Source organism: Chelonia mydas, chromosome 14 (assembly GCF_015237465.2).
Source record: "Chelonia mydas isolate rCheMyd1 chromosome 14, rCheMyd1.pri.v2, whole genome shotgun sequence".
Lineage (NCBI taxonomy): Eukaryota > Metazoa > Chordata > Testudines > Cheloniidae > Chelonia > Chelonia mydas.
The window spans coordinates 26,172,365-26,189,989 of NC_051254.2; the positions used below are offsets into that span (position 1 = coordinate 26,172,365).

Here is a 17,625-nt window from a genome sequence, read left to right on the forward strand (position 1 = left end):
TAACTCTGGTAAGAGAAGTGAGGGCAGAACCCATGTGTGACTGGTTGGACCCCCCTTCTGGGATGCCACCTGATATGCTGGGGTTTACCTGAGCTTCGCCTGCTCAATAAGCCTGGGTTCCCTCTTACTGCTTTGCTGGAATAGGCTTTCCGGCCTCTTGCAGCACACACACGCAGGTAGGGCCATGCCGTGAGAGGGCTCCCCCAGCACTCATGTGCCCACTCCCTTTAAGCGGTACAAACCCAAAGATTTAATGAAATTCGCCTGCTCCCTCAATGTGGAGGAAGATATGCACAACTATATGATATGCCCCCCCCCCCCCCCCGGGTTGGAAATTACATAAACTAGGTTTTATTATGAACAAGCAATACGTTTTTTAACTACAAAAGGTGAATTTTAAGTGAATATAAGAGATAACAGACAAAACAAAGCAGATTACTGAGCAAATAAAACAAAATACTCAAGCTAAGCTCAATATACTTAAGAAACAGGATACGAAATGTAATTTCTTACCCTAAATATTATTTTAGGCAGATTGCAAAGTTTCTGTGGTCCAGAATTCCAGTTATATTTCTTTTCAGACTGGACCCCTGTCTGAGTCTGGACCCACCCCTCTCCCCCCGACGTTCCCTTTGGGTGGCTTTATTAGTCTTTCTTCTTGGGCAGACAGGCCATGGAGAGGAGGAGTCCCGTTTGCCTTCCTCCCTACCCTTAAACAGGATTTACATAAGGCGGGAATCCTTTGTTTCCCAAATTTGTCCCCCCTTCCCTTCCAGAGGAAAGTTACAAGAAGTCCCAGGTAATGTTTAGCACCAGGTGACAAGACCACCTGACTGTAGTGTCAGAGTTACCCGCCTCCCAGGAGAGAGATAGAGATTAGTATATCCTCGTTGTTGTTCCTTCAGGATGGCTCATCAAATTTGGTGGCCCGTGGTCTGGTGGGTGCCTTCCCAATACACATCCAGTTGTAATTGTTACATAGTCCATATTTCTAAGTTTAGATACAGAAATGATACATGCATACGAATTGGATAATCACATTCAGTAAATCATAACCTTTCTAGTGATACCTTACAAGATTTATCTTGCATAAACTATATCTCAGTTATGTCATATTCATATCATAAGCATATTTTTGTAAAGAATATGGAGTGAAATGTCACACCGTGGATTGCAGCAAAGTGCACCATTTCCAGAGTCAGAGAGTCTGTTCCGTCACATGGCAAATCGTGTGACTGAATTACCTACATCAGAGGGTTACAGAGGCTTGGGACTGAGTCTGTCTCTGTGTGTGAGAAAGTAGGGGAGTTGGGAACCCATGCGCGAGCACTGCAGCTCTGATCTGAGAGTGCAGAGGGGCTAGTTCTGTGGTTCCCTTCCCGGTAAATCCCAGCAACAAGCGTAGCCACAACCCAGCCGGGTGTGAGAGTGCCTGCCCTGCCCATCTCTGCTTAGTGCTGCCCTTCTCCAGACACTGGGCTCTGACACAAAGTTTGTGCTAATAAACACAATGAAAAACTTGATTTCGTGCCAGCTCAGATTGCATCAGGACAGCCCCTCCCTGCCACCCAGAACCTTAAAAGCATGGAAATAAAGATAAAAGTCTCCAGCATTCCTTGCTCCTGGACCATCACCCCAAATGCAGTACAGCGCACTGCAGAACCTTAGCTCTGACCTCATGGAATCATAGGACTGGAAGGGTGTGACGAAGTGGGGATTTTCCCTTGTGATGTTGTATGTGAGTCTTACTGTTGAGCCTGTGTGAGTCTGACTGTTTTGCATGAATACTGTGTGTGCCTCAGTTTCCCTGTGTGCTGCACCAATCAAAATAAGGGTGTGTGACTTTGGCTGAGACCTCTGGGGCAGGTGAGGCTGCTCAAGCTGCCTGTATATATGCTGTGACCGGTGCCCTTCGTAACGCGAGACCCAGGATGGGGATGTGACCAGGATGGGGATGTGACTCTTTGCCCAGAAAGCGAGACAAAGACAAGGAGGAGGAGCAGTGGGGGAGGGGGGTCTGAGGTCGGGTTGCTGGGAGCTGGCAGTCTGCTTGGGGGGACTGGAAGGGGGGAGTCCAGAGCTTCTGGCCCAGGGCTCCCCAAGATGGACTTGGCTGAAAGTCACTGATTTCTGTGATAGCAAGCTCTGTTGTGTGCTGTGTTCCTGTCAACTAATAAACCTTCTGTTTTACCGGCTGGCTGAAAGTCACATCTGACTGCGGAGCTGGGGTGCAGGGCCCTCTGGCTTCCCCAGGAGCCCTGCTCGGGCAGAATCACTGCAGGAAACACACGGTGCGGAAGGGGATGCTGAATGCTCCGGGGTCAGACGCAGGAAGGTCGAAGCTACGTAAGCTTCTTGCCCTGGCGACAGTATGCTCAGAGAGAGGAGGCATGCTCCCCCAGAATCGTGACTGGCTTCATATAGAGTAGTTCCAGAGCATCACCCGGTGACTCTGTGACACAGCTTCGATCTTTCTGGGCCTGAGCTCGGAGCATTCAGCATCCCCTTTCACACCGAGCTGATGAAAACCAAAGACTCCCCGCCCAGAGCTCTCCTGAAAGAGAAGAACCTAGCCTCGTCGTGCAGCACAGCAGAGAAGTCCATTTTGAAATCTGGCAATGGCCAGGGTGGGAGGGCTGGTACACACTAAAGATTGGCTTATTTCATTTCAGGCAGTGAGAAAAACAGGTTTTACACTTCTACACTTAAAGCCCATGATGATGCGGTGTATGGTGCAGTATGTTACTTCCTCTGTGTGTGTTTCACCTACCACAGGGGAGGACAAACTGCAGGCCAGATCCGACCCATCAGGGCTTTCAGTCCGGCCCACGGGATTGCCAGCCCTGGGGTGTAGCAGGGCTAAGGCAGGCTTCCTTCCTGCCCAGGCCCCACCCTGCTCCCGGAAGTGGCCAGTGCCACGTCCCTGCGGCCTTTGGAGGAAGGTGGGGGCAGAGGGCTCCGTGCGCTGCCCTCGCCTGCAGGCACCGTCCCCCCACAGCTCCCATTGGCCAGGAATGGGGAACCGCAGCCAATGGAAGCTTTGGGGGTGGTACCTGCAGGTGAGGGCAGCGCGTGGTGGAGCCGCCTGCCCCACCCCACCCCCAGGAACCACTGCCAGACATGCTGGCCACTTCCAGGAATAGCGCGGGGCCAGAGCAGGCAGAGAGCCTGCCTTAACTCCACTGCCACCCTGGAGCCGCTCAAGGTAAGTGGCACCGGACCGGAGCCAGCACCCCAAACCCCTCCTGCACCCCGCACCCCAACCTCCTGCCTTGAGCCCCTTACCCTCCTGCCTTGAGCTCCCAGCCGCACCTCTTCTGTACCCCAACCCCCTGCCCTGAGCCCTTGCCGCACCCCATACCCTTCGTGCACCCCAACCCCCTGCCCTGAGGCCCCTCCTGCACCCCTCCTGCACCCAAACCCTTGCCCTGAGCCCCTTCCTGCACACCGCACCCCCTCCCACACTCCACACTCCCTCACTCACCACAACCCCCTGCCCCAGCCCTATATTCATGGCTCTGCATACAATTTCCCCACCCAGATGTGCCCTTGGGCCAAAAAGTTTGCACACCCCTGAACTATCAGCTCAGGTGGAGATGCAAGGGTGCTATCCAGGCTGCTGAGGGTATTGAGGAGGGGGCCAGGATATCCTACCTGGGCTTCTCATTGCCTCTCAGGTGAGGGAGGAGCGTCCCTGTTTGTACCGTCCAAATGTCAATTCATGCTGCCCATCCCCTGCTTACAGTTCATTCTCTCCCCTCACCCTGCACATGCCTGTACACACACACACACGCCCATGTGTATGCACCCCTACACATACATGCACACGCACTTCATACAGAAAGAGCCCCACAGCTCAGGGAAGGCTGGCCCCTAAAAACCCCAGTCTGCCAGGCAAGAATCTGGCATGGAGCAGCTCTCTTCACCCCCTCCCCACTTAAGTGGTGTTGCTGAGCCCTGGAAGCTCCTTTCTGAGGGGCCCCTTAGCAGACCCCAGCTCCCGAATGGCCTGGCCTGACCTTATCTTTTACATTGCTCTTCTCCCTTTCTCTCATCTGAAAAGAAAGAGCACTCTGTGGCCAATGCTGTTTGTGTGAGTGTCTGTGCCTGGCATTGCCCAGCCTGCAGCAGCGAGTTCTGGGCCTTCCAAGCTGTTTCTCTGGCCTGGCACACTGGGCATTCCCTCTGTAGCTATCATGGAGAGGTGACGTCTGTGCATCTCCCTCACACATGCCGGTGGCCAGGGCTTTCCCTGACTTTCATCTAACTCCTTGCTGTCGGCACTTAGTCTCTGAGAAAATGAGAACTTGACAAAGATGTGTTGTCACTTTTGGGGAGGGTAATTGTAGTTTCAGAGGCAAATTATGATATAGCTCTTTTCAGCCTTCAAAACATGGCAGAACCTGCCCATTGGGAGAGCGAATATTGTCCTGTCAGCCAGTTCCAGCACAAACAAGGCTCCTGTTCTCCCATTCAGGCTTAGCGTCCTGGCAATGTTTGTGACTGTCTGTCAATGTTACCCATATGTCCCAGTGGCTGTGCTCTGGCAGGGGAGCGGGGGTGTCTGCGTGCTTGAATGCTCATTGTCTGTAGCAGGGAATGTGAGGAGTCAGGCATTTAACTGGAAAGAACGAGAACTGCTACAACACATTCATATTCAGAAAAAGCTTTATGAAAAGATCTGTAATTTGCTGTAGGGATTGGAATGGCTCCTTGGGAAGGGACAGGCCCTCGTCAGTACAGCCAAACAGTCTCATGGGCATTCTCGGCGCCACCCCTCAAAGGCTGACCTGGACTAACTCCTGGATCAGATCTGTTGGGCCTTGGAACTAGGGGGCCCCATCTCGCCGCCATTCTGTAGCCAGAACTCCCCCTAGGTCCTGCCTGTGCAGTGTCTGAGGAGCTCGTCCGATGGGACGCTGTTATGGCTCAGTTCTCCAAAGTGGAAGGCTCATTTGCTGCTGCAGCAGGAGCTGCTGTAGAGAGGATGGTTCTGTACAAAGTCCAGCTACCTCGAGCTTGGTCCGACCACTTGGCATCTCCCTTGTGTGACATTTAGAGGCACCCTGATTTGTTACACCCAGTGTTTCATGTGGAAGCTCAAGTAAGGGAGAGAGGAGCTGGCTAGCCATTCTGGAGGGCTTCGACAGGGCCTTGTCCTGCAGCCTCACTGGTCCTGCTGTTGGGAGGTGGAGACCACAGTGTCTGTGCCCCAGTTTGGGGTCCCATTCCGTGGCCCAGCTCTTCACTTAGAACCAGGTGGCAACTGAGTGTGACTGAGAGACTGGAAGACAAAGGTACGTCTGCGGGAATGTCTGGCTGGTGTTCCTGCCATCATGGCTGTTCATTGGGCTAGAGCACTGCTTGCTTCTCCAGGCTGGGACAGCTTCCTCCAGGCTGGGACAGCTTCCAGTGTAGGGACTGGAGGAGAAAGGGGACATTAGAAAATCCCCATATATTCTGCATTGTTCACTGTATGGGTCTGCTCCCCCTACCACGTCTTTGGACAGGATTCCACCGCCCCTCCCCCTCCCACCACCATACACCATCTCTTCTTTAGCCTCCCCTGCAGAGGATGGGGTGTCCTATCTCTAAACTCTATCACTACTGCTGTTGCAACAATCACACACACAAGCACACACTCACCTCACAAAGATATAAACTTTAAGGCCAGAAGGGACCATCATGATCATTTAGTCTGACCTCCTGCACATTGCAGGCCACAGAATCTCACCCACTGACTCCTGTAAGAGACCCATAACCCTAAGCTAAGTTACTGAAGTCCTCAAATCATGATTTAAAAATATCAAGGTTACAGAGAATCCTCCATTTACTCTAGTTCAAACCAGCAAGTGACTCATGCCCCATGCTGCAGAGGAAAGCAATCTGACCTGGGGGAAAATTCCTTCCTGATCCCAAATATGGTAATCAGTTAGACTCTAAGCATCAGGGTGAGACCCACCATCCAACCAGCTGGGAAAGAATTTTCTGTAGTAACTCTGAGTCCTCCTCATCTAATGGTCCATCTCCGGCCTTTGGAGATATTTGCTATAGCTGTTGTGGATGGGCCACATGCCATTGTAGGCAATCTCATCATACCATACCCTCCTTAAACTTATCAAGCTCAGTCAAAACAAATTAGGTTTCTTGCCCCCACTACTGCCCTTGGAAGGCTGTTCCAGAACTTCACTCCTCTGATGGTTAGAAACCTTCATCTAATTTCAAGCCTAAACTTGTTGATGGCCAGTTTATATCCATTTGTTCTTGTGTCAGCATTGGCCCTAAAGTTAAATAACTCCTCTTGCTTCCTGATAATTATCCCTCTGTGTTTATAGAGAGCAATCATAGCTCCCCTCAGCCTTCTTTTAGTAAGGCTAAACAAGCCAATCTCCTTAACTTCCTTCTCGTAAGGTAGGTTCTCATTTCCTCAGATCCTCCTTCTCTGCACCTGTTTGAATTAATCTCTCTTGTACCTGGGAGGCCAGAATTGCACACAATATTCCAGATGAGGCCTCATTAGTGCCTTGTATAATGGCAATAACTCTTCCCTATCTCTACTGGAAATACCTCGCCTGATGCATTTTACGGCTGCCTTAGCCTTTTTCATGGCCGCATCACCTTGATAGCTCATAGTCATCCCCTGTGATAGTCATCCTGTGATCAAAGTCATCCAGGGCTTTCTCCTCCTGTCACTTCCAACCGATATATCCCCAGATTATAACGTCACCTCACTCTTTCTGTGTAATTTACGCACATATGCTTGTGCACACACACAGACAGACATCTGGATCCCCCCCCCACACACACACCCATGCGCACACACAAAGAGTACCTGGTGCTGAGGCTCTACAGGAGGGAGGCCATGGAACAGCCTGGGCTAAATTGAATACCAGGAAGAGGGAGGCCAGACATGGGCAAAAAATGAAGCATTGGGCTGGAGTCCCTGACACAGTTAGGCATAAAGGCAATAAAATGGAAAAGCTGGGCCCAGCTGGGTCAAGGAACATCTCCTGGGTGTAAACGCCATGGAGGGAGAGAGACTGTTCAGGGTGGCACATGGAGTCAGAACTAAAAGGATTGGGATGAAGAGGTGAACATAAGGGGGATACTTGGACCCATGCAATCATTCCCCCAGCCCACGCTCAGTCCCCCAAGCCCTGTGCTCAGTCCCTCCCTCCCTATGCTCCCCTCAGCCTCACACTCCCTCCCTCCTGCCCCTCGCTCAGTTCCCCCAGCCCCAGGCTCAGTCCCTCCCCCCATTCTCTGTCCCACGCCAGTCCCCACAGCCTCCACTGGAAGAGGGGCCTATATTGGGTTCCGATCTGGGCCCTCCAGTCTGCACGTTCTGGTCCTGTCTGGCTTTAGATGTCAGGTGCTGATTCTGCCCCCTCTGACACAAAGTGAAATGAGGCTTCGGGGAGCTGCTGGTTTCTTTAAGGTGCAGCCTCTCAACAAGCACTGCTGAAACTGTGAACTGGAGAAGATGTTTGACAACACCCGGGCTCACTCCCAGCTGGGAAGAGCAGAAATCCCTGCTTTTCACACCCACTCGCTCTTGGCTGACTGGCTGGCGGTCAGCCAAGTGAGGTGTAGGCTGGGGTGGTGCCTCCAGCACTGTCTGGAAGTGGACGCTGTTCAGGACTTTAGGCAGCTGTTCTGTCTCTGCGAAGTGTTGCACATGTCTGCTTCCTCCTGAGACACAAATGTATCCAGTTTGCTGTCCAGCTTGGGTTACTGGCTGCTTTTCAGCACACCAAGCAGCCTGTATATTCTCTCCAGTGTGAAGAGTCAACTAGAAACTGAGTTGTTCTGCCGGAATATCAGGAAATAAATGTCCCCAGGCCGGTTTGGATTGCAAAAGCCATGGTGTTGTGAGGCATACATAACCTGATGGAAGGAATGTGTGTGGGAAGAACATATCTGTCAGAGGCAGAAGGTGACTTGGCTGGGTGCTGACATTTGGATTCAAACTTGAACACGTCTCTAGATACTGTGGATCTTTTGGGGGCAAATCCAGGTAAGCTGGAACCATTTCTAGTCTCTCTTTTATTTTCCTGCTACCTTGACAGTCACAGTGAAATAAGAAATAACCTGACCAGTGGATACACCATTTGGACAATCAGTGCCGAATTCCTAGCTGGCACTATCTGAGCCCAAAGCAGGGAGCATGGTACTGTGCCTACCATGTTACAGGATGGGGACTCTATCCTGGAAAAGGACATGGGGCTATGGTAGATAATCAGCTGAATTTGAGTTCCCAGTGCAAAGCTGTGGCCAAAAAGGCTAAAGCAGTGCTTGGATGTATAAACTGGAATCTCGAGTAGGAGCAGAGATGTTATTTTACCTCTGTGTTTGACACTGGTGCAATCACTGCTGGAATCCTGTGTTCTGCTCTGGTGCCCACAATTCAAGAAGGATAAATTGATAAGTTGATAAATTGGAGAGGGGTCAGGGAAGAGCCACAAGAATGATTAAAGGACGGGAAAACATGCCTTAAGGTGATTGAGCTCCTTGCGTCTATCTATTTAGTTTAACAAAGAAAAAGTTAAGGGGTGACTTGATCACAGTCTGTAAGTACCTGCCTGGAGAACAGAAATTTGGTAATAGAGGGTTCTTCAGTCTAGCAGATAAAGCTGTAATTCGATCCAATGGCTGGAAGACATTGAACAGTGAGGGTAATTAACCACTGGAACAGTTTACCAAGGGTCTTGGAGGAGTCTCCATCACTGACAATTATAAAATCAAGATTGGATGTTTTTTTCCCTAAATGCTCTAGTTCAAAGTAGGGTGTCAGCTCAGAAAAATTCTGGAGGGTGGGAGGGGGGTCAAAACTAGATGAGTAACAAAGGCGAAGGATTAAGAGCCAAGTCAGGGGAGAGCACAAAGTAGAGGACATAATAGAGCATATCGACCTATGAAAAGGTGGGGAGGGTAAGCCAAGGTCAGGGGAACAACGACCCCCTTTCCCCATAGTAAATGGCACCCATAGTTCAAAGAGCAGTTAATTCACTGTAGCCTGTGTAATGCAGGAGGTTGGACTAGATGGCCTTTCCAGCCCTACAATCCATGAGTCTATGGAATGGGAAGGGAGGAGGGACCAGACAAGGGGATACAGCGAGGGGGCCAGGCAAGGGGGAACAGGAGGGGAGGCGGGGCCCGGCTGAGGAGGAACAGGTGAGGAGTCAGCCAAGTGACTGATGTACTGACTCCCGTGATGTACTGTGACACTGAACTGATCCTCTTAATGCAGAGAGAAGCTCTCTTGTGCTGGGTGGGGCTGTCCCATGCCAGTGTCTGAATGCTGGATGCAGAGCAGTGTGAGACTGGACATGTGCCCAGGATGTGGAAAAGGCCTCTGCTCTGTGATTGAGGTGACTTGCTCAGCGCGAGACCCTGATTCAGGACCGCCTGTAAACACATGCTTGCGCCTCTCCCTACTCAGGAAAGCACTGAGGCTTAACTTTAAGCGTATGCTTAAGTGCTTTTACAATGAATGGTGCCTTGCTCAACTGGCTGTTATGGGTGTGAGTGTGCAGTGTGTCTGCATCGTTAGGCCATCTGGGTGAGCAGTGTTGGGAAGCTGGCAGTGTTCTCCAGTTGTGTGGGTGGTGGTTTCAGCTGGAAGACGTTTGTCAGCATGTGAAGGGCTTTCCTGCTGTTGCTCTGATGTGATACAGCTGTGATACCTCTCACATTAGTCAAGGAATAATGCTTTGGAAACCTTGTCCTCCCTGTGCTGGGTGAGTCCCATGTTTCTGACAAGCTGCTGTCTCCTGTTCTCTTGAGGTCCAGTTAGATCAGGGATTCTCACAAGAAATTTTTGGTGGCCTCACCGTGCGGCTACCAACTATTGCCAGTGGTCGCTATGACAATTTTTCCTAAAATATTCAATTAACTTTAGGAAAAAAAAATAAATATGCACGTATACATGTCCAAATCATTGTAATTTATTTATGTAGGGTTTTTTTCACAGAGTCAATAATAAAAATAATGTACAGTCTTCTCTGTTCTTTACTGGACCTAAACAAAATAGAAACAAATAATGTGTTGTGCATGTTCTTGTCCATTTTTGTTGTTTCTTTTGCTTTTTGGTTGCTTATTTTTTTAAGACTTGCTAGCTAGTAAATCTGTTTCTCTAAAAAGTGATTTGTATTTTGTTAATATCACTTTTCACAGCAGCAGACTTGCTAGCTATCTGGGAGGCAGTGAAAAGTGATGGTAATAAACATACAAATATCATTTTTCACAACAGACTTACTCAGCCCTGGCAAGCTGGGGGACAAATTAAGCCCCGGATGGGGAGGTGGGGAGCAATGTTCCCTCTAATTTTTTCCATCCGTGTGCAGAATAAATTTTGTCATGTGCACCGAGGTAATGCGTGGGTGTGTGCCACCAGTAGAAAAAAACCCCTAGATATAATATATATATTTTAAAAGATAATTACTCCAGCCAGGACAGGTTAGGCATTTTAGAACTCACTGCTCAAAGAATTAAATTTAAGTGTAAGAGAGAAATAAAAATTATGAAATTAATAGACCAGTCAAAAACTAAAATAGCACACTTTGAAAGAATAAAATTACAGAGAATATATGTGCAAGAAGTAACAACAACAATAATACAAGTATGTGTTGGGAGGTGAGTGTGAAAGACTCTGTGTGTGTGTGTGTGTGTGTGTGTGTGACACAGAGACGGTGTGTGTGCTGGCTGCTGGGAAGTTTCTGAGAGACGCTGTGCCCTGTCTCTTTAAGGCACCCATTGAAAGCTTTCCTGCTCCTGAGTCCTGTCCCCCCACCCCTCTCTGTGGAGATGGGTACATGGGCAGGGCAGGGAGGAGTGGGAGAGATTGTGTGTGTATGTGTGTGTGTGAGAGAGACAGAGACAGAGATTGTGTGAGCTGTCTGCTGGGGAAGTCTCTAAGAGACCGTGTGCTGTCTCTTTAAGGCACTCACTCACCATCCAGAAGGCTCCTTCAGACCTCAGCCCACAGCAGCTCTCTCCTGCTCTGAATCCTGAGCCCTGTCCCCTCTGCCCTGGTCGGTGGAGATGGGGTACAGGGGCAGGGGAACACCCTGGCATCAGCACCTCCCTCCTCCTCTTCCCACTCTGCACAGCCAGCAAGTGGGTCCTGGGAGCAGCTGCAGGAGCAACGTGGCTGCAAAGCAGCGGGGAGGGGGCACCTGAACACAAGCTGCCAGATGTGCACGGCTCTGCTAGTCAAGTGCGCTGCACTTGAATCACTCCTGGGCATTAATGTGACCATGCAGCTTAGAGGAAACACAGGTGGGTAGGGAGGCAGCTGGGGGTCAGGGGTGATGAGGAGGGGAGGTGAGCTTGGGGCGGCTGTCACTGCCACACCGCTGGGGGATCGCATGGCTCCACGGCTCGGGGGTCAGAGCCCACTGCCGAGGTTGGGGGGTGGGTGAGCCTGGGGCCAGGGCCGGGGTGAGGGCTCAAAGCCCGTGGTCAGGGATTGGAGCCCACCGCCACGTGGCTGGAGCCTGCCACCTCCCACCCCAGGTCTGAAGCCCAAGCCCCACTGCCTGCCTACTCCTTCAGCGTTTGTGGCTCCAGAGGGGGACAGGGCCCTGTTGAGAGCCCTGGGGCAGGGGCCACTGCTTTGCCCCCCTCCCCAACCCAGGAGGCTGTGGCCACACAAAAAGCCCCTGGTGTGGCTGCATTTGAGAAATGCCGAGTTAGATGGTGCCTCCTACTTTCTGTAGATCTGCTTGAGTAGGAAGTTATGTCATGTCTTTACCATGTGCTAGACAGCTGTATCTCTACTAGAACCTGGGAACTCCTTTTGTATGTTGCCTTGACCCTAATTAAGGTCCACGTATGTGCATCATGGCAAAGTAGACTATTAAACTGTAGCATCGGAGGGATTCCTATGGCCTGCACCATTGAGCACTGGGACACAAACCTTCAGACAACCCTGAAAGGTGTGTACACAAGCAGTCATTCTCTTTGCAGTGAACCTCCACTGTCCCTGAGAGACCAGGACTTTAGGCTGCTCCTCCTGTTCTGGCCAGGTCCTGTGCACATTTTTGTCAGACATAGAAACACCACCCCATAGCCCTCTCCTGATGCTACAGGTCCAGTCTTTATTCCTGTGCAGCAGAGCACTGCTCTCATAGAATCATAGAATATCAGGGTTGGAAGGGACCTCAGAAGATCATCTAGTCCAACCCCCTGCTCAAAGCAGGACCAATCCCAAATTTTTGCCCCAGATCCCTAAATGGCCCCCTCAAGGATTGAACTCACAACCCTGGGTTTTGCAGGCCAATGCTCAAACCACTGAGCTACCCCTCCCCCCCTCCTGGGCACTGTACTCTGCCCTTCTTGTTTCTCCAGCTACTGAGACAGTCATGGGCCTTTCTTCTGTAGCACCCTAGGCTTATTCTCGGAAACAGATGAACCATTTGGGCTGGAATTTTCCAAAACATTCCAGCCCGAGGTAGGCTCCCAGCATGGAAAATTACAGCCCAAATGGTTAATGTTTGACAAAGTTATAAGCAACTGAAAACAGAGTTGGGCAGCCTTAATAACAGGCAGCACTAGGAATTCCACTGGCAACAGTGAAAAGCCCTGAGAAGGTTGAAAGGGGACAGTCTGGCTGGGCTCCGTGGATGTTACCACAGCTATGGGGCAGCTCAGCGCAGCAAGTCACTGGGACTGACATGGCCCCAGCTGAGCAGGGAGAATACCCACTCCACTGCAGGAGTCAGTGTGTGCTACACTGGCCTTAGAACTGGCCCTGACCTCTGGAGTTCACGGCTCCTATTGATTAACAGCAGGGACCTCCTCCTCCTACAAAAGCCAGACCCCTCTAGGGCCAGTCTGGTTAATAGCATAGGAGGAAATCACCCCACTCCCTCCGAGGGGAGGGGCTGACTATGATTTAAACCAGTCTCAGTGCAGGCTTCAGGTAATTTCCCTATAACCAACCTGCCCCCTTCTATCCATCTCTCCACAGCTGCTTTTCCCCTGCTCCCCTTCTTCAATTCACTGCAACCAAGGGGCCTGCAGTGAGAAGGGGAAGGGGAAACAGGATGAGAAAAACATAAACAGCACTTTGTTTCCTGGGGTCTAAGCAAGACGTGCCCTTCCTAAAGCCAGACAGTTTCAGAACCAGCACTTTCCCTGCCAAGAAAACACCTTTACAATGATGGGCTGTTTGAGCTGCCCTGGGTGCACAGCTCTCACCAGGGGCACTTGTGGGCAGGCAGCGGCATCCTTGGCTGCAAAATTGGAGAGATACAAAGTAACATTGAAGGCAAAGGAAGAAATCTCCTGACAAATTAACAGCCTGTGAAGATGCGTAATTCCCACATGCTGCCAGCAGCATGGTCATGGGCAGAAGTGCAGGAGAGGCCTGTGCCACCCGGATGCAATACCACACACTGTAGGAAGAAGCTCTAGGGCTCCCTGTGTGGATGGTGGGTTTCATCCCCTTCAAAGGGGTGCATTGAAGAGCCATCTATTATCAAATTTCTGTTCCCCATGTAGATACTTATAGACATGATCAAGTCACCCCTTAGCCTTCTCTTTGTTAATCTAAATGCACTGAGCTCCTGGAGTTGATCACTATCATGGATGTTTTCTGATCCTTGTCATATCCTATATAATTTCCGTGGCTCTTCTCTGACCCCTCTCCAATTCATCAGCATCCTTAAACTGTGGCCACCAGAGCAGGACACAGGATTCCAGCAGTGATCACACCAGTGCCAAATACTGAGGTAAAATAACCTCTCTGCTCCTACTGGAGATCCCCCTGTTTATGCATCCCAGGCTCACATTAGCCCTTTTGGCTACAGCCTCACACTGGGAGCTGTTATTCAGCTAATTATCCCCCATGATATCCAACTCCTTTTCAGAGTCACTGTTTCTGGGATAGAGGCTCCCCTCCTCTCAGGGTGGCCTGCATTCTCGTGGGGACGGGGGCTGCGGAAGGGCTCCAAGTAATGCAGAGATCCTGAATGGTGGCTAGCCTGCCTTTCCATTATGGCAGCATTGCAGTGGGTTTGTTCTGGTTGACTAAGTCAGACTATCCATAGAGAAAAGAGGCGCAATCAGTTGGGAAAGGAGAAACAGACCATTTGGGAAGGGGGAGTTGCTTGTACCTCAACTCCACATCCCACATGTCACTCAGGGTTCAGCCAAACCAGATATGGAACTGGTTCTCTCCTCTCATCTGTGAAGGTTTGGTGGTGTGGTGGTAGATCTTGGGGTCCCCAGAGAAGATGGCAGCCATGATGGTGATATTTGTTTGCCCTTCCTTTTCTGTTCACCAGCTTAAACAAGCTGCCAAGTAACCTTGAGAAAAGCAGTGCCGAAAAGGTGGCAGGGTAGCTTGTGCCCCTTAAAATTATCCTTCAAACACTGTGGTGATTCCAGTGATGGCCCCTTCAGTTCTTAGAGCCATTTTGCTGTGTGGCTCTAGCGATCTGTGCCCTCCCCAGGAGCCTTGATGCCCCAGCATAACACACCCAGTTTGTGCCAGTCTCCTTGGCTCCTTATTTCATAAGCAGTTTTCCGTAAGCAGCCCAGCTAAGCATTTGTTACCTTTTGCCCACCTGGGTACCTTGGCGCGCAGTTCTCTGTACAGCATGGCTTCTCCCATCTCAGCAAAGGATGCTTTTGGAGGCAGTAGCTTGCTCTTGATCTAGAGCTGGAAGTCATGTTCTCCAGCTCCCTTTGACTGACCAGAATCTCCATGCCTTCAGTGGCTGGTCCACAGAGAGCATCAGAGCCTATTACTGCTGTTAGTTAATGCAATACTCTTACAGTTCAGCTGATAGAGGCCTCTCCTTTGGTATTAAAAATCTTTCCGTCAGTTCCTACTCACCACTTGTGCAGGAGGAATTACAAAGTGACAGCTTGTGTGGGGATTTCAACTCCGGTGAACCTCAGACATCTGGCATGAGTTTTCCCAGGCACATGTGTAATATCTCCCTTTTATGGCTGGTGTGTGTAGAGGAAATATAGCCTACTGCTGCTACCGGCTAGCATGTTACATCTTCTAATTGCACAACAGCTGCTTTTGGAACTTAAGCACACTCCTAACTTCATCTGCTGTACTTTGATCAGACCTAGTCTGCACTGGGAACTTTACTGTAGCAGTGTTTTTCAGCTAGTATGAAGTTCTGGAATCTCCAAGTTTGTGATGGCCTGGCATGTCATTTGGCTTCTTACTGCATCAGACAGATGCAGAGTGAACTTTTCTCCCCAAAATGCCGTGGGTATCCTCTTTTTCAGAATCCTGTGCTTCAGAAGGAAACGGTTGGCCACCTCTGTAGCTAGCCTCTTCCGATTTGTTAGCGGTGTGTGACTTGGCTTTTCTAGTAATTTCCCTCTTGCTGCACAATTGCAGTCTGCACAGGCAACTTTCCAGTCCCTGGCTGTCATTTCCCAATGTCTGCCATGTTGCCATAGTTTCAGGAGTCATTTCTGTCTTCAGTGCTCTTCTTAATGGTTCAATGGATGTGCAGGAAGCTATTATGTGTTACTTCAGTTCACTAGCTAGACTGTATAATTAGCATGTTGTGGATGGTGTTTTCAGAAGACAGATATTTGTCAACTGCAGTGGTTTTCAACCTGTGGTCTGTAGGTCCATAGATTATGTCTAAGGGGTCTGTGAAAGGTTGTCATTACCATAAAACAGTGGTTTTCAACCTGTGGTCTGCAGACCCCTGGGGTCTATAGACTATATCTAAGATTTCCAAGGGGGTCTGCACCTCCATTCAAAAATTTTTAGGGGTCCGCAAATGAAAAAAAGATTGAAAAGCACAGTTCGGCTGTATTGTGTTATAGATTTAAAGACTTGTCCTCCACCTTCTAAATTACTGTTTGGTGACAAAAACCTGAAGGTTTCACCCTAGAGATTATATGCTGGTTGTATATCCTGGTGGGTTATCATACATCTCAGGTAATTTTGAACATTCTTAATAGCAAAGAACATTTCTCATCTTTTAAATAGTGCTCAGATTTTCCAAACACTGGTGTCAAAACTCATCTGCATTTGGTGCATGCAAATGAATGCAGGTATTAGCTGTAATATGACATTCACTTTTGCTATCTAACAATAAGCTTGTGTGCAAATGTGAAGTAAAAATCTTCTTTTTCCTAGGCAGACACTTCCAGACCCGAGGGAGTCTCCGAGACTATTTCCGCTCACTTATAATATTGTCTTGTAGTCTTTAATAGCTTCCAGTAGATGGCATTTTGACAATGTATTTTTGCTGGGAACCAATTGCTATTTAACTAGTCTGAAGTTGCATACTTCATTTGCTTATGTGTGAACAGAGAGTTGTTCAGTTGACTTTTTTTCTCTAAGCAAGTAAGGCAAACAAGGTTTAAAAATATTTTCTTGGTCACTTCAGTAATTTCCTGAAGGGAATAGGAATTTCTTTCTTTCTTTCTTTCTTTCTTTCTTTCTTTCTTTTAGTATGTAGGATTTTGTTTGTTTCTGCTACACACTATTTCACAACTATCTCAGTTCAACAGAGGCAGAAATCCCTTACTCAAACCAGAAGGTATTTTTCCTTGTTATTGTACTTTGCTTATTTTACTATTGTCATGCAAGGGGGAGGAGGGAGTCTTCTGAGTGACTGGTTTTGTTTGTTTAGTTTACTTTGTGCTACTTCATGTCTTCGCTAGAGCAATACCAGGTTAAAGTTACGCAGAAGTTATAGATTTAAGGCTGGAAGAGAATGCTGTCCTCATCTAGTGCATAACACACGCCATAACTTCTGGTTGCCTTAGAGCACGTCTTCTAGAGAGAAAGACATCCAGTCTTTGTTCCTTGTGTTCCATTAGGCTGCATTTTACCTTCGTTGCTAGTAAAATCTCCAGTAGGGGGTTTAGGCACTGATTTCAACACTGATTTCTTTATCTCAGTAAACACAAACTGATGTCTTTCTTCTCATGGGGCACTGGCTTGAATGCATTGTGGCTGAGTTGGTAAGAACATTCCAGTTCTAAACCCAGTGTTTCTGTCACTCATAACCTTTGGAAACTTTCATCTTTGAACTGATATTTTCTGTGTGTAACCTGCTGGTGAGGGCGCTACAGGTCCCATTTATATGCTAAGCACAGAGGATATGAGCTGCTACAGAGGCTTGGCAGTTTAACTCAAGTTGTAAGAGGTGTTGCTTGTTAACTCTGAAGATCCTGGTTCTATCCCCAGTGGATAAGTCAAGAGGGCAGCCACCATATATGCTGGGTCTCTGGCCCAAGGTGCATTTTATGTATTTATTGAAAATTTGAACACAAGTGTTTGAGCTGTTGGGGAGCGTGAGGAGAGTAGGAAAAACCAGACCACGAATATCAAAACTGATCAGAACATTTTTTAAAATGGCTCTCTGACAAAAAGAGCTTACGGGAGAAAGGTGAAATTTGCCACAGAAATAGCCTTCAGTAAGGAAAAGTGCCTTTGCTCGTCCTGGAGAAATGAATTTGATCAAGTGATGAGCCTTTGAGAGTCTCACATTGCCCCTTCCCAGTCCATGGGGCACAAGTGAGGCATTCAGCTCACATAAGGCAAAGCTGAGCAAGACCGAGCTACAGAAAGAAAGAAATCTCAATACAGTTATGGTAAGAGACTTGCAGAGACTGTACCACAGAGAA

General features: G+C 49.1%; 1 protein-coding gene across 9 annotated transcripts in view; it reads left to right on the forward strand.

Moving 5' to 3' along the window:
* Window positions 1-17,625, forward strand: part of GAS7 (growth arrest specific 7) — a 208,898-nt gene that overhangs the window by 104,027 nt on the left and 87,246 nt on the right. Inside the window, exon 1 of one of the 9 annotated variants that reach the window (XM_037914271.2) lies at window positions 7,664-8,017. The exons of the other annotated variants lie outside the window; for them this stretch is intronic. The gene's annotated coding sequence lies outside the window, so the exon portion shown is untranslated. Of the gene's footprint in view, window positions 1-7,663; window positions 8,018-17,625 lie in introns of those variants that run through there. 9 annotated transcript variants of the gene reach the window in all.